General features: G+C 43.0%; 1 protein-coding gene across 1 annotated transcript in view; it reads left to right on the plus strand.

Moving 5' to 3' along the window:
- Positions 1-13,537, plus strand: part of Gmds (GDP-mannose 4,6-dehydratase) — a 520,891-nt gene that overhangs the window by 178,749 nt on the left and 328,605 nt on the right. The gene's annotated exons all lie outside the window — the stretch shown is intronic.

The raw sequence follows: 13,537 nt of genomic DNA on the forward strand, positions 1-13,537 counted from the left end.
ATCTGAGCCTTAAAGAAAAAAATTTTAGCTGTTCATTGTGAAACCAGGGGATGATGTGATCTGCTAGAGTTCAATAGAGTATTACAGGCTTATGCAATACCATTTTTCTGATCATAAATTGTTAGATTGTTGGCCACCCTTGGACCTGGTGGTTCTGGGTCACATTTCAGGTCGGGGCCAGAGTGATGTCATGTGGTGGCCTTTGCATTGGTAGAGTGTAGTACTCCACAGACCGCGTGCACCGCACCCTTGGCTGTCAGAGGGCTGTTTCCACATTGCTCTCGCTGGAACCTGTAGGTGGAATTGCTTGACCATGAGAGTCTGGAGCCACCTTGTCTCACGGATGTAGTCATTACCACCAAAAAGAATGAAGTCCCTCCCACCAACAGAGGTGAGATTGGAGGGATTTTTCAGATTGAATTTAAGAGTTTTTAAACGTTTCAGAATCTGTGCCGCATTTATGTTTGAAACCAAACAGATGACTGTCTGACCTTCCAGAGTGCAGGTCTCTGCAAGTCTAGTCAGGCAGTGGCACAGAGGGCTTGGCCACTTCCCAGACATGCACACTGGGAAGATTGCTCAGACCTCAGTTTCCTCATCTGTACCTGGTGCAGATCATCGTGACCCTCTGGTAGGGTCATTGTGAGGATCACCTACCTTATCATTCATTGTGCAGGTTAACAGGGAAAGCATGGAGGAGATGAATACGGTACTGGTAGACTGTCAACCTTAGTTTGTTTCCCTTTCTCCCCTCTTTGCCCCTCTCCCTCTTCCTGTGTTTTTAGCTAAGTCCTAGATTATTAGTTTCCTACTCCTCCCCTTCCAAGGTGAAAGACACTGGTGGAGCCAACTCTCTTAGCTGGGTTTTGGCAGCTGCTGGCTAAAGGTAAGACAGAGAGGAATGTGAACACAGCAAGATCTGCCAGTGGGACATGGTCTGAACCAAAAACCAAGAACATGTCAGTGATGTTTACAGATGAATTAGGGCACTCACTGAGGCATTTATGAATTGCAGTAAGTAGTGCTGGAGGATTGCTGAAGTCATAAGAAAAGCTATTGACTGTTACGATTCTGAGCCAGGGATTTAGCTCAGTGGCACCACACCTGCCTTGTAAACACAAGGTCCTGAGTTCGATCCCGGGTACCAAAAAAAACTACAATTCTGGCAGGTGAACCATTTATCATTTGAATTAAGGAAGTAAAAGGAGAAAAAGGATGTGACTGAAAGGATAATGGATAGAAACCAAAGGCCTAGGAAAGACGCTTGACAAAATTAATGAAGCCCTCGGGTATCAATGGCCCTGTGAAAATCTTTTGTGAAGTACAAGGATTTTGTTTAAAACAATTCCAAACCAGAAAAGAAAATACCACTTTACTCTTTGGTTATACTAATAAAAAAACACATAAGTACTTTGTCTGTTTAGTGGTGCTAGGCAGGTGATCTACTGCTGAAGTATATCTCCAACCACAATTATAACAGAAATGTAAATTATAAGATAAATTGCTCCCCCTCCCAACACAACATTTGGGCTCTGTTCTTCCAAAATTAATTTGGGTGTGAGCTTCCTTTTTCACTATTTGTCATGAAACTTTGTTCTCCCATTTTTCTGAGGGGTAGTGAAGATGAAGCCTGGTTCCTTGTGCACGCTAAGCATGTGCTGTACCGCTGAGCTGTCCTGGTCCCTCCTCCTTTTAATTGGTTCAACTGAAGATACAGAACTATTGGAATACTTAAATTCAATTCAGGTTCTGCAGCTTAGCAGATGAGTGACTTAGGCAAGGTTCTCAATCTCTCTGAGTCTCAGCCTACTCATCTGTAAAATGGGATAATGATGGTCTTTGGGTTGTTACCAGCAGTAGAAGAAATCATATAAGTAAATTTATTACCACATTATCATTATCACCACTACTGCTGATATCCCACCTAGAGAAAGGGATTTGGTTGCACCACCTCACATACACCTCAATAATATGTATATTGATAAAAACTTAGGACCAACATCCCCACCCAGCAGCTGTCCTCATGCATAGTGCAGTGCGCGTTTTGCCTGAAGTGCCAGGTGTTGAGCAAGGTTTCCTAATCTGTGGACCATGGAGGTGCTCCCCAAGGAGGAAAATTGGAGATGGGGAGCTGGAAATATAAAAGAAATAAGCTGCTCTTCTTCACTCAGCAATCACAGGAGTACATACCCCCCACCTGAAGTGACATGTGTGCTTCTTTGACAAATGAGTGCTGAGAATGTGACCCAGAGGCAGAGAGCTTCCCTAGGAGACCTGAGGCCCAGGGTTCAATCCCCCACCTCCCTATATGAAAATGGACTTGGCGCATGTGTGCAGGAGAATGTGGTGTATGCCACTGAGCCAGCTAAGATGAATGACAGTGCAGTTGCTCTCAGGGGTGACAGTGGCAGGACTTGAGTGCTCCCTGTGAAACCTACATTGGAGCTCAAGGCGCTTCTGCCCCAGAGAGGCCACTGATGCTTCTTCCCGGAGGTGGTTCTGACTGTCCTCTTAGAAGCTGTGCCTGCTTGGTGTCCGTAGTAGCTACACCTGCTCCACACTCTTCCTTTTTTCCTCAAGTGTGCCCTGTGCCACTCCTCCAAGGCATCGGACAACTCCTGGTATTTGCAGCGCACCCCTCTTCCTTGGCAGGACTGTGTGGTGCTTCTCATATGCACAAATCCTTCTTGAGAAATCCGGAGCACCTTTAAACTATAGCATACATGTTTGATAGGTTTAGTGTGTAGGACTGCTGGTGAGTGATCCAGGGGCAGTGATAGCGATTGTGACCAGCATTTATGAAGACCTCACCACGTGCCTGGCACCGTTTTCACTGCTTGTTTGGTCTTCATGACAAAACTGCATGGTAGGACTGGTTATATGCAGTCTGCATGTGAGGAGACAGGTAGCTGGAGGCTGAATACCTTGCAGTAGTAAGTGAAAGGTACAGGGTTTGAACCTCATGACTTGCTTCAGAACTGGGTGGCTGTGCTTATCATTACACCACTCCTAGTGTGCCCTGTCTCCTCTACCCACCTTCATTTCTCAAAATGAGCCCTGTTCCGGTCCCATTTTGGTTTGTTGAATCCTGAAAATGCTACCATGTTTTTAACTAGTTAGTATTATTTAAAAAAAAAAAAGTAAGAAAGCAAATTTGTGACCTGAATTTTGCATATAGTTGACAGAGAAACTGAGACTAAGCTGTCCTGGAACTGAGGCTGTTAACTTTCACAAGCTGTGCTTTGTGGTATTTAGCTTACAGAAACTACCCTGTGCATGCCACATTAGTGATTCTACTCAATGATAGATGCTTTCATTTTGCATAATTCTTTATATTGTTTGTATAGGTATGTGACTTAAATTAAATCTACTTTCTCAATATCTGTTCTTGGCTGATTTGAAGAATACTGAGTTTTGCAACTCAGACATTTCTTTCAAGCAAATCGGATAAGGGTCTCAAGAGCCGGTGTGTGGCCTCCAACATTGCAGGCAAAGTTCCTAGGGTGGGAAAAAGCGAAACGGTCCATCTCCTTGTATAATGTGGCCTAATGTCAGTGTGTTCAAAAAATATCTCCCAAAGGCCTTTTGCTCATTGCCTGATTTCTAGAAAGTAAACTTTATGGAAGCTTTGTGGGTGACCTTCCTGTTGTGAGCTTACCTGTCGCCTTGGACTCCTGTATGTGACCCCACAGGGATGGGGAGCCCCAGTAAGAATTTAAGTATAAGCACTGACATTAGAAGTAGGAAACCTGTCATTGTTTGAGGTAGCCCTGTTAACTCTGAACTAAAACCCAAGGAGAGAGACTAAGTAACAAGGAGGAAAGCCATCTTTTCTTTCTGAGTGTTTGTATGTCCCATATCAACAATTATGGCAGTGTTTACTGGTTGGCACACAATACTTAGCAGCCATCCTGTATCTCTTAATTATTTTTGCCCTTGGAGTCTGACCCTTCTCAAAAAGCTGTTTGAAGTCCAAATCAAGTATTAGCAACAGTTATTACAGAGGAGACCATGTTACTTGCCTTCTTTGGGTGAATAAATACCTCTTATACTCATTTGTTTTGGGGTATTACATATATTTACTTTTCCATGACAGGAGAGAATAACAGAAACTGTATCAGGAAAGCCAAGTAAGATTACTGTGGAAGAAGACACAGTTCCCTCATTTTACAGACATTTGTTTCACCCCAGTTTTCTATCAGATGAAGAATTTGAATCAAAGGCCTTTTGAAGATTTTCTTACTTTGCAGTCTACATGCTGAGATGGCTATAAGCCAATACTGTTTAAGTTACTTTGAACATGAAATTTATATAAAGTGGCCCTGCTTTACTTCTTCGATGTCACTACTTTTATGAGTCAGGATGGAAGCTCAAGAAAATTTTAATTCAAATGGTTTAAGTGTAAGCATTGTCAAATAGAAGTAGGAACATTGTCATTCTGTGAGATAGTTCTATCAACTCTGAAATATAGCCCAAACATAACCTAGAATGATGTGGGAAGTGTCATTTTCAATGCTAATAAATCATTTCTGCAAAAAGGAGTTGATTTCAAAAGATGATGCTGTATGCATATGTACCTCTGTTTATCCATGAGCTAGCCTTCCTCTCTCCAGTAGATCCATCCTCCACCCTCCTCTTACTGGTGTCTAGGTGCCTCACAGACATGGGAGCAGCAGGGACCACAGGTGTGTTGGAAGGGACACAGCCGTCCCCTTGGGCCAGGTAGTTTCTTGGTCATTGACAGATACCTGTGGTCTTACCTGGATAAGCTCTGGTGTGCATATCCTTGAAACACAGATGGGCCAGTTTCAGAGTTGAATCATCTTGTGAATCTCAGGTTGTAGTAAAAGAAATAAAATAATGGGCTTCTTATGTGCTAACTTTATAAGTGGCAAGATATCCTAATGAAAGAGCCAAAACCTGTCTTTAAAAACTTGCTTGTCTGTAAAAACTCGCAGTTGAGATAACTAAACTAAGGGGCACCATGGAGGGTACCAAGAGCAGAAGGACTCTGAAGGGGGTGACTGAGGGGAAAAGAGAGGGCCCAGCTCTAGTGGAAACCCTTCTGTGGAGGTGAGGGCTGGAGTGTGGAGCAGTTGGAGGACAGGTGTGAGCACAGATGCTCAGGAGAGCCCGAGACTGCTGAGGGGTTTACCCACAGCACAATGTGGCTGTAGAGCCCTGGGGGGCATGGGTCAGGGAGGTTGGGGAGCTGGCCGTGAAGAGTCACATGGAATCTTCTGGCCTGTGGACAGTTTTTCATCACTCAAGGAAGAGAAGGTTAGCTGGGTGTGGTGTCACACTGTGGGAGGCAGAGTTGCCAGTTCTAGGCCATTGCAGGGAAATTGGTAGGACCCTGTCTCAAAAAGTAAAAAAAAAGGGGGCCAGGGATTAGGCGCAGTGGTTCCACCACCTGCCTCACAAGTACAAGATCCTGAGTTTGATCCCAGTACCAAAAAAGTTAAAAAAATAAAAAAGGGTTGGGGAGGGCTAGGAATTTAGCTCAGTAGCACCATGCCTGCCTTGTGAGTGCAAAGTCCTAAGTTTGACCCCCATACCAAAGAAAAGGGAGTGGGAAGGGTTAGAGATGTAGCTCAGTGCAGAGCCTCTTGGTTCAGTTCCCAGTACCATGGGGGCAGGCAGGGAGTTGTGGTTGGATTTGTGTTTAGAAACCATGATTTTTTAGGACAGATTTCGGAGGAAAAAGATGTAGGTCAAGAAGGGCATCTGGTAGTAGGGGCAGGAATCCAGAAAAGAAAATGATAAGGACCCGGACCAGATGGAATCATTCCCTGTGCTGAGACTTGTGCATCTGTCAGAACTCTGGTTTGGCAAAAACTCATACTGGGATTAAGCAAAATAATTGGTAATAGACAGGCAGAGGGATATATCGATATTTTCCACATAGGGAAATGGCAACAGGAACAGCTGGAAATGGAAACTTGGATATCTTCAGGGTTCTCCTTTTCTCCATTTTTTTTTCTTGTTTTGGCCTCATCTTTCCAAGTCAGGCTGTTTATGTGAAGTTTGAACAAGGTCACTGCCACCTTCCATCTCACCACTGCAAGGAGGTGTCTCCACCCCTTGCACAGTGAGTCCCAGAAGGCTGCCCTCAGCCTGCTTTGATCAGGGCCGCTCCTCAGTCGCTGTGGCAAGTGATCGTGGTCTCCACCAGTGCTGTCACACTGGCAGGGAGACTGTTACATTAGGACCATGAGAAGATGAGTGAACCCAGGGCCTCCTCACAGAGCTGTATCCCCAGCACCCCCACCTGTTTCGAGAAGGCTCTCGCTAAATTGATCAGACTGGGCTCAAACTTGTGATCCTCCTGACTCAGCCTCCCAGAATGCTGGAATTGGGGGCGTGTGGCACCATGACCAGCTTCCCTTCTCTCTTGAACCCCTTGGACTTTGTCCGCATTCCTTGAAAACCCCCAATGAGGATCCCCAATGGCCTTCCCACTGGTCACTTTCAGGCTGCTGTGCACTGTGGTCACTTCTCCATCCCTCTTTGTCCTCTGTCCTGGAACTGTGGGTGGTTATCCCTCCTGGGCCTGGCACTTGTAGATTGTAGGTTTTCTCCAAGCTCTTATTTCCCTGTAGCTCATCACCCTCTGCTTTTGTTTCTTGTGGCTTCCTTCTTGTCTGTCTGACCTCTCCCCAGTGCAGCGCCAGTGGATCTGGTTGGCAACCGTCTGTTTTCTCGAACTCCCCTCACCTGGTGGTCCCTGCTAGTCCTGCTAGTGAGCACCCAAAGGCCGGCCCTCAGCCTCCACCCTCCTCTGAGGGTCGGGCCCAGAGTCACTGGGTCAGGTGAAAGACTCCTGCTTGTCCCATCATGAGTCAGAATTTCACATTCATTCGTCCCCGATGCTTTGGTCACTGTACAATAGAACAGGAATGCAGGAAACAGTGTCTGCGAGTAGGGCTAGCTCGCTTTTTATGTCCATTCATTTTGATTGTGTGGGATTTTGTGTATCAGGCTCTTTTGTTGGATCAAGGGTGGTTTGTCTCCCTGACCGGAAACTGGTGTCATCTGTATCCATCCTGGTTGTAACTGAGGGTGTGCTGCTGGTATCTGTGGGTAAAAGCCGGGATGCACAGCACAGCCCCCAACAAGAAGGAATCACATCAGCAGTGCCAAAGCTGAAAACTTCTGTAACATGGACTTAGGCATCTGAATTATCAGTGGAAAATGCCTTGAACATTTGATGCAAATAGTGAAATGGTTCGAGCCTCTGTCCATAAGCACATATTTATAAATACTTGCCCAACGTAGGGGCTCCCCCTGACAAATGCACATTGTGAGCTGTCCTCTTTCAAGCCTGGGATCCCTTTAAACATGCCGGCTGGGTTCCGACTACCTGCAGTTAAATAGTGTTGCTCTTGGCAGGGCTCGGTGAGCAAATGAGGTATGATCTCTCTGATCTCAGTAGTCTGCTTAGCCAGCCATGACCTTCTCAGTGTCTCTTCTTTCTACACCCTGTCTGCCCCAAGCCGTGGCCCAGGCAGTTCTCGGTGGGGTGGCCAGAGATTACCACAGGGAAAAGATGTAGGGCCTGTGGTGGAGGTTCACTTGGGGTTCAGGGTGGACTGGAATGGTTTCTGTTTTGCAGTGAACATCATCCAAACTGTCTTTGTACTTTATCTAACTTCAAAAACCTCTTTAAATCAAAAGCTTTTGGATGAAGTCCTTGGGCAATGGAATAGAATTTTTATTAGATAAATTGTGGTTCCTTCAAATACTATTTGGATACCAGCGGACACATTTTATATCTGTATGGATGTATGCATGTGCCTGCACAATCTGTATCTGTGCGAGTATTGCCACACAGTTGTGTTGTTACGCTGTTGCTATGTTAGGGTAGACGGGATGATTTTAGGTCTGTGGAAATACACACTTGAGACAGAAGTGATGTCATTTAGAGGAATAGGCAGCATAATTGTTGCTTATTTCTTCCTCTGTTTCCACTGTACCAGCATGGGATGCTTGCTATTGCATTTTGTCTTGGAAAAAAGAAAATCTCTATAAAAGTAGTGCATATCTTAGTGGCATTCCATTGTGTCTCCTTCAGTGCCAGTGACATAAGGTACGTGTTTTATGAATGTTGCCAGTTCTTTTCCATCTTTTGCTTCAGAATGTCTGGAAACAGGGATATGTTGATATGCCTGATGACACTGTAGCCCAGGTGTAAATTAATAAGGACTGTGTATATATGTGTTCGAAAACACCCCCACACCCCCACACACATGCACAGTGCATACACACAGATGGTAGGGTTAGGCACAGAATAAAGCCAGGAAGTGAGGAGCTGGGCTTGGCTATGTGTGTGAGCCACTTCCTGGTGCTGGCAACGCCTCACAGCCATCTTGGTCATCTGCCTATACAGGAAGTAAGGCTGGCATGAAGGGTAGAACCACTAAATCGAGATCTTCTGGCCCAGAGCTTTGTAAGGAAAAAAGTAGTTTGCCTGGAATGTGAAAAACAAAAAACATTACAAAATCATCATGTTTGAGTCAGAGAAGTAGTATGAACAAAAAAAGAGACAAATTTAGATTTAAACACATTTTTGGACACATATATACACATATTCTTAATAAAACAAAACATAAAGCAAGTTTTTTTAAATTCTAAAGTGAAAATAAAAATAAATCTGTCACAGTGATTGTATTTGCTCCAGATGCACAGGGCAGTGCAGTTTTTAATTTCCTGAAGCCTGTCGTCTTCCTGGTGACTCCTGGCATGGCGTCTGGTCCTGTTCATCAGAGTGAGGCCGTTCTCAGGCCACAGGGAATGCTAGGCCTCTCTAGTCAGTTCAGCCCTGAAGGTGGAAGCTCAGCACCTTGCTGTCCTGGTGATGCTGCAAGGCAAGAGGCCAGGGTCAGCACTGCGGGTTCCATGAGAAATGAGCACTGCCTCTCTGGGGAAGCTGTGGTTCTCATAAATGTCCTCTGGTCTCCAGCAGATTGGCAAGATGGCTAAGATGAACTCTCTCTGAAGCCCGAGGGAAACAAACCACCATCAAAATGAGTAGGAAGAACAAATACAAAATTAGTTCCCAAGAATTTCACGTATTGAAATTATCCAATTCACGGTATAAAATTTCTAAAACACATTGAAGTAAATAAAATGATAAACCACAAAAAAAAATGAGCAACAAAAAAATACAACAATGCTCAGGCAGAGTTTAAAAAGAACCAAAGAGAACTTTATTTCATAAAAAGGAAGAGAAAATGAATGAATGGACTCACTTAAATTTTAGATTAGACTGCTGGAGGAAAACTAAATAGATCTAAGGAAATTGTCTAGATTATTTCAGAAAGGGGAAAATAAATGAAAAACATTTTTTTAACTTAAGGGATTAGAAGGTAAAATTAGAACTAGTGTGAACAAAAACACTCCAACACTCTTTCCCCAGCATTGAGTTTACTGTGATGAAGCTCATGTGAAGAGAAACGAAAGAGAAAAAAGAAAGCTTGCTGTTTTGAAAGCTGTGTCAGAGTGGAGAGGCCAGGCCGCTGCAGGCCCTCACCATGATGTGCTGCCAGTGGGCAGTGCTCCGTAGCCCTGGAAGCAGCTCTGTAGTCCCCAGTGCAGATTGTGATCTCGTCTTACAGATAGGACGGCTGGGAACTTTACACACCTCCATGAGATGGTAGTGCTGATAAAAGTAACAGAATTACAGGTGCCAGTGACTGGTGCAATGTAATGTGTCAGCTTCCTTCCAGCACCCTCCTGGCAGATCTTACAGTCCGTCTGTCCTGGGTGTTTCCCAGTGCAGAGGAGGCTTTCCAGCTCTCCCGTGTGGGCTGTAGGCCAGAACCCCCACTTCTCCTGCCTGCTTTCCTTAGCATTGGATGCTTAGCTCTGCATTTTACGAAATGTTACCCAGCATGTTGGGGCTTTTAGTATTGCAGTTGTTTCTCCTCTGCTGTTTTGCCTTCATTGTATCGATGCTAGCAGAACTGTAGCCCTGAGTTTCTTAGGAGCACTTGCCTTTTCCTAGGTTATTGAGTTGATCTTGAACGAGTGACTTGAAATTGTTCAGGAAGTCTTTGTTAGTGTTTCCCATGTGAGTCCACTACCTGCTTCTGGCAGTGACTGTTTAGATGTGTGCTTAATCTCAGATTCTCAAAGTCAGAATTATGAGACGTGGTTGAAAGAGCAGTTAATAATTGGAACTTTTCTTTGAGACTTAATTATAGATACCATGAGCATTGTAGTATTTACTGATTGTATCTGGATTTTCTTATTAAAGCTGTTGCCCTTTTACCAACAGTGGCATGATGATGTTCCTTATGTTTCTGCAGTGGTTCACTGTGGTGCTGTTTCATCTGTACCAGTGCACCCTGTGGTTTTGCGTTTCAGATATTAACCACTTAACAGTTTACCCAGAGCTTCCCTCGGGCAGTGTCATTTCAACCAGTCCATTCTTGTATAGAAGAAATTTGATAAAATTGTCATTTTTATATTTCCTGTTATCTTCTAAAAGTTAACGAAAAATGTTCACTTTTTGGTCATCCGCATTTAAATCACTAGACTGGTAAGTGGTTAATATGCAGGTGATTTACAGAGAAGACCATAACCTCAGAGCTGTCCTATGGTTTGGGTGAGATAGCGCAAACCACTAACAGAACTGGCCTTTGTTCACTTCACTGGACTATCCTTTCTTAGTCTTCTTCCTAACTAGGGTCTTCTGGTTTAGGTCCGTACAAATGGCCTGTACTTAGGTAAGTATAGGTATCTTGTGGTCTGTAGGTGCTGCAGTTAACAGTGCCTCCTGCTCAGGCATATGCATGCAGCCTGAGGCCAGAAAGCCATGACAGGTTCCCCACAGGCTCAGACACTTGTCCTGCCCGCTGGCAGGCACTCAGCCCCCAGGATCTCTGCCTTCAGCTGCATGTTTGGGATGGTTGGGAAGAGTGACCTCTAAGGTCTCCGCCCTAGTGTCCTGTGATTTCATAGAGTTACCTTCTGAAAACAGCGGTCTTGTGGGATAGGGAGTAAAAATGAGGAGAGCAGATTTTTCGAAACATCATTTTAAGCTTTCCCTAATAATTAATCATTGGAACACAAGGTTCTAAAACAAAATGTTTAAAATTAACCTGAAAATGAAATTAAGAATACACTTCTATGTTCTATCCTATTTTCAAGTTTACTTGTGATAGGAGACAGTTCTATTTGCAAGGTGAGAACAAATAAAACATTTAGGAATAAATTTAAGAAGAAAATAGTACAAATATTTCTGTGGACTCTGAATGTTATTGTAAGAAATTTTAAAAGACCTAGTTAAGTAGACATCCTGTGTGCATGTACCTCATGCATAAAATTGTTGGGTTGGAAATAATCCCTATATTCATCTACAGGTTTAACAACACAATCCCTATTGATATCCAGTTAAACTTTTTGCAGAAATCAAGAGGCTGATCTTAAAATTCATATGGAAATTCAAAGTACAGGAATAGCAACACACTGTTTAAAAAGAATAAATTTGGAAAACTGACATTTTCTGATTTTAAACTTACCATAAAGCTACAGTAATGAAGACTCTGCTACTGCAAAGGATCAACGTAGTAGATTGATGGAATAGAATTGAAAGTCAGAAATGAACCCTCCCATTTATGATTGATTTTCACCAGAGATGCCAAGACAGTTCAGTGGGAGAAGAATAACCTTTTCAGCAAATAGTACCTGGACAGCTAGAGAGCTACATGTAAATGAATCCATTCTGACCCTTTCATCCCGCTTGTGGGACAATTGATTAACAAAGGATCAGTCATCCAGATGTAAAAACAGAAAGGATAAAGTAGGTCCGCATGGGTGAGCTCACTCCTCTCTCTGTCTCGGTGCTGTCTAGTGGCTGCTTCCCCTCCCCACAAGCCCAGAGCCCAGCGCAGGTCTTGTGCTGTGCAGGTGCTCAGGCAGTGCTGCTTATTATAGTAGGCAGTCCCACAAGATCAGATGCATCTGCTGGACTCCTGCACAGTGCTCACTAGTAAACAGGAAGTCGAAACTGTTTTGTATTGGGAACAGAGTCTAATAGTTAACACCACTATTGTGCCTAGTGCTAGTATAATCCTGACATTGAAGTAAAGGCAAATATCAAAAGACCTAAATTTAAGTATAAAATTTAATTTAATTTTTACAAGTCAGTAAAAAATATAAAATAAAATGTTGCCTTCCAGTAATAGGTTTAGAATTGTGCCTAATAAATGTGTCTTCATTTTAAAAGGCTTTCCCAGAGTTTGTTTTATAAACTGCTTTGGAAAGTTGAAACTTCAGTTTCTTCATAAACCCTATGACTTGCTATGGGAGATTAAATATCTGGATTTCCATAGCAGTGTTACTGTATTTTTTAATGACATAGCATTGGTATAAATGCATATACCAAGTTGGTGTAGTAATCCAGTACGTGCTTTAGCTTGTGCTAGGCCACATTGGTGATAAAATTTAGAAACTCTATTTAGAAATACTCCCCTTACTCCTGTGCCAGTTTCTCAAGAAGCCAAAACATTTTGTCATGTTTGCTTCCTGCTTCATCTGCAAAAGAAGGAAGGTAAAGTTACTGATATGTGATATACTGTGACATTAGTGTATCTGAATTGTGTGAACCCATTATGACCTAGCTCACATGTATGTTATTAACTTCAAGAATTTGGCATTGAATGATGTCCTTTGATAAGCTTGCTTGCATGCAGGGATTCAGGTAGAATTGTCTTTAATTTTGTCCTTCTTTGTGATCTTCTAAAAGTTGATAAAAGCCAGACATGTGTCTACAGTCCTAAGAAGCTATGGTCCTAGGAGGATCCCTTGAGCCCAGGAGTTTTCGACCCATCTGGGGAATGTAGCAAGACCCCATCTCTAAAATAAAATAAGTTTTCATTTAAAAACCAAAGGGCATTAAAATAATTTAAATAGTTTTTTTGATTTATGGTGCCTTTCGTCCAGTCATTTCAAAATGTTTATACAAAATTCAGGAGCCCGTTTCTGTAGATGCCTTTTATATGAAGCTGGAAAGTTCTATGGCAGTAAGTATAGTTCAGAGAAACTTCTGACTTGAAACCCTGTCATACTTTACGCATAAATGGCCGTACAGCTTTCTAAATAAGAGTGATCACCAATTATTTTGTTAAGTGAAAGACAGCCCAAATACATTTCTATTTTGTTCCCTTCAACTAGTTATACCCTGTGAACTAAGTTGCTTTCTCTCCTCTTCCCACTGGCCCCAAAATAGCCTTATTAATAAGGTATATATGATGTTTGTGTTCTTAAAAAAATCAGGGTGGCCTTAGATGTATGTCTTCCATCCTGGCGTTTCCCTTTACACAACCCTTTAGACTTTTCTGTTTAAAAAGTGGCATTCCAATAGCTTTTCTTTGGCCTAATGCCTGGGTTGCATATTGAAGCAGCAAATTAAGAATGTTAAGATGTCCCCCAAAGTAAAAATGTTTATTATGAAAGTAGAGCTGATGTGACACTTAGAATTAGAGCTTCTTAACTTGTCTAAATGACAGTTAATGATCTTTTTATTTTCTTT

Source organism: Fukomys damarensis, unplaced genomic scaffold, assembly GCF_012274545.1.
Source record: "Fukomys damarensis isolate Sample0158 unplaced genomic scaffold, DMR_v1.0_HiC HiC_scaffold_10, whole genome shotgun sequence".
Taxonomy (NCBI): Eukaryota; Metazoa; Chordata; class Mammalia; order Rodentia; family Bathyergidae; genus Fukomys; species Fukomys damarensis.